At 42.7% G+C, this 3,938-nt stretch overlaps 1 long non-coding RNA gene across 1 annotated transcript in view; it reads left to right on the forward strand.

Annotated features, from left to right (window-relative positions):
* Nucleotides 1–3,938, forward strand: part of LOC107101515 — a 16,209-nt gene that overhangs the window by 804 nt on the left and 11,467 nt on the right. The gene's annotated exons all lie outside the window — the stretch shown is intronic.

Genomic DNA, 3,938 nt, shown 5'->3' on the forward strand with positions numbered 1-3,938 from the left:
AAATATGGCAGAGCTGCAGTTATAGAGTAGAGGTTTACCTTTGTCTTGATTTGTCTTCTTGCTTAATTGATCTCTGTATTCACCCTCACACTAAACTTTCTCCCAGTTATTCCTGCGCTTGTTACTTTTCATATTCAAGTACTATTGGGGGTTTATCTCATTTAAATGTGAAAATGATATGATATTAATCCCTTGACAACCATTGTAGCAAATATGCAACAGACCCTTTGAATTACCAAGATAGCATGTGCATTCCTTCAGTGCCAGTTAGTGAACATTTAGTGAACAGGAACCTTTTGCAAGCCCTTGTTTCTGTTACAACTGGTTTATATATATATATATAAATATACACACAATATGTAAGTAGTATAATAATATATAAGTAATTTCCCTCTTGGATTATTAAAGTCTTGATTCTGATTCTGATATTCAGACGTCAAGGGGTTAAGAAGCAGAAGCAGAAGTAGAGGGGGCCCCACTGAAGGCCTAGGTACCGGATGCAGCAGCACCAACCACTGCTTGTGTCCTATGACAGTTGGAAGCCAGTATGATTTGTTGTAGCAGCAGAATCACTTCAGAAAGATCCACCAGAATTTAAAAGATGGAGGAGGTTGAGAAAGCTGAGGAAGGACTTATGATTGAGAAATCGGTCACAGCAGCAGTTTCTTTGTTTGGATTTTCTTTTTAAATATCTGACACCACTGAAGATTTGTCTTTAGATGTGGAAAATAAGATTTGTTTCTAGTGAGTCTGGCTAACTGATTAAAACTCACAATCAGATGTTCTGTTTATTTTCTCAGGATGAATGATGTTGCCTTGTCCATCTGATAAGTGTTAGAATGAAAATGGTTTCGCTATTTATTGTTTTTTTTTCTCCCTTACACTGTTAACTACATTAATATCATAATCTAATAACTACGCTATTGTTAATATTATCATTTTCCCCATAAGCCCTCCTCTGACACTGAATGAAAACACATTATAAAGTTATCTTTAATGTATGTTGTACTAGACGCCCTCAAAATGTCCAAAAAGGGGCGGAGGTGGAACCCGGGAGGAGGGCTCGAAATGAAAAAAAAAAAGTAAAACACAAAGCAACCCACCCAGGACAGACGAAAAACAAAAACAAAAATAGAGTCCAATAAGAAAAAAATCCACCAATGGTGGGCAAGGGCAATCCAAAGTCTCAGGAGGCCGGCCGTGAGACTGGAGATGAGGTAGAGTCCCTGGAGGATGGCCATTAGGCCGGAGGAAGGCCGGTGGAGGATGCAGTCTCCACCGCAGCAGCCTTGGAAGACGCCGTGTCTGCTGCAGTCACCTTGGAAGACGCTGTCTCTGCTGCCGCCGCCTTGGAAGGTGCCATCTCAGGTTCTGGCCCATTAAAGGATTCCAGTTCAGGTTCTGGTCCGCTAAAGGGCTCTGGTTTGGGTTCTGGCCCGCTGAAGGGCCCAGGTTTGGATTCTGGCACATAAAAAGGCTCTGGCTCGGCTAGCTGATTGAGAGATGACGGAGGTGGAATACGAACAATAAAATCCTCATTCTCACCATAAAAAAAACTCAAAAAGCTCTGCTTCTTTAACCTGAGGAGGAGGTAAATATAAAGTCCGACTTGGTCTAGGGGCAACAAACGTTTTAAGGACCTAAGAGGAGGTGACAGCTGAGAATCGAGAAGATGGCGGCTGAGGCTATGGGGAAACTGACCTGGAATGGAGAAGAATCCAAAGACGAGTTAAAAGGGGGCTTACGGAGGTTATACGGAGGTTAACGCGGCGGTAAGATGTTCAAGTTGAAGAGTAAAAGCCTGTATCTGTTTGAAGGATTACAGATTGGAGTGTACTTCTGTCATGGTTTAAAGGTTATTGGCCCAAATGCAGAAACAGCTGGAGAACAAGGACCAGTTAAATATGTTTATTAGGCAACAAACTGGCAGGAAAGGCTCACTGCATTAGCTGCAGGTGGGGAACAGAAAGTCCAAGTTAGGAGCACGCCAGGTATGGTTAATCAGTCCGGAGAGGGAGAGTGGAGGAAGGGATACTGCGACTCACTGCCTTCTAACGGTAGGAGGTGGCGGAGCTAGCGGATGGAACATTGTCTCTGTAAAGTGCTTTGAGATAACAGGTGTTGTGAATTGGAGCTTTATTAATAAACTGAATTGAATTGAATGATCATGCATTAAAACATTTCACAGCAGCATCTTCCTTTTCTAATACCCGCTCTCCCTATATCTGGCTCCTCACTGCTCCTCTTGCTGCTTGGCCCAAAGAGGAGATTGGTTTGACTCGGCCTTTTCCTCTCTATCCTGTTCTTCTAGTGAAGAATAAGTAAATGAAAACAATATTGAATTTCTGTCATGATGGGTGCACGGAGAGCGACCCAAATATGCAGAACACCACTAGACGGACACAGGAGTAAANTATATATATGTATATACACACAATATATAAGTAACATAATAATTTAAAAGTAATTTCCCTCTGGGATTATTAAAGTATGTCTTGATTCTGATTCTGATATTCAGACATCAAGGGGTTAAGAAGCAGAAGTAGAGGGGGCCCCACTGAAGGCCTAGGTACCGGATGCAGCAGCACCAACCACTGCTTATGTCCTATGACAGTTGGAAACCAGTATGATTTGTTGTAGCAGCAGAATCACTTCAGAAAGATTCACCAGAATTTAAAAGATGGAGGAGGCTGAGAAAGCTGAGGAAGGCCTTATGATTGAGAAATCGGTCACAGCAGCAGTTTCTTTGTTTGGACTTTCTTTTTAAATATCTGACACCACTGAAGATTTTTCTTTAGATGTGAAAAATAAGATTTGTTTTTAGTGAGTCTGGCTGACTGATTAAAACTCACAATCAGATGTTCTGTTTATTTTCTCAGGATGAATGATGTTGCCTTGTGCATCTGATAAGTGTTAGAATGAAACCGGTTTCGCTATTTATTGTTTTTTTCTCCCTTATACTGTTAACTACGCTAATATCATACTATAATAACTACGCTATTGTTAATATTATCATTTTCCCCATAAGCCCTCCTCTGACACTGAATGAAAACACATTATAAAGTTATCTGTAATGTTTAATGTTGTACTAGACGCCCTCAAAATGTCCAAAAAGGGGCGGAGGTGGAACCCGGGAGGAGGGCTCGAAAGGAAAAAAAAAATTTAAAACACAAAGCAACCCACCCTGGACAGACAAAAAACAAAACCAAAAATAGAGTCCAATAAGAAAAAAATCCACCAATGGTGGGCAAGGGCAATGCAAAGTCTCAGGAGGCCGGCCGTGAGACTGGAGATGAGGTAGAGTCTCTGGAGGATGGCCATTAGGCCGGAGGAAGGCCGGTGGAGGATGCAGTCTCCACCGCAGCAGCCTTGGTGGACGCCGTCTCTGCTGAAGCCACCTTGGAAGACGCTGTCTCTGCTGCTGCCGCCTTGGAAGGTGCCATCTCAGGTTCTGGCCCATTAAAGGACTCCAGTTCAGGTTCTGGTCTGCTAAAGGGCTCTGGTCTGGGTTCTGGCCCGCTGAAGGGCCCAGGTTTGGATTCTGGCACATAAAAAGGCTCTGGCTCGGCTAGCTGATTGAGAGATGATGGAGGTGAAATACGAACAATAAAATCCTCATTCTCACCATAAAAAAACTCAAAAAGCTCTGCTTCTTAAACCTGAGGAGGAGGTAAATATAAAGTCCAACTTGGTCTAGGGGCAATAAACGTTTTAAGGACCTAAGAGAAGGTGACAACTGAGAATCCAGAAGATGGCGGCTGAGGCTACGGGGAAACTGACCTGGAATGAAGAATCCAAAGACGAGTTAAAAGGGGGCTTACGGAGGTTATACGGAGGTTAACGCGGCGGTAAGATGTTCAAGTTGAAGAGTAAAAGCCTGTATCTGTTTGGAGGATTACAGATTGGAGTGTACTTCTGTCATGGTTTAAAGGTTATTG

This window comes from Cyprinodon variegatus, unplaced genomic scaffold (assembly GCF_000732505.1).
Source record: "Cyprinodon variegatus isolate N-32 unplaced genomic scaffold, C_variegatus-1.0 Scaffold1107, whole genome shotgun sequence".
In the NCBI taxonomy this organism is placed as follows: Eukaryota; Metazoa; Chordata; class Actinopteri; order Cyprinodontiformes; family Cyprinodontidae; genus Cyprinodon; species Cyprinodon variegatus.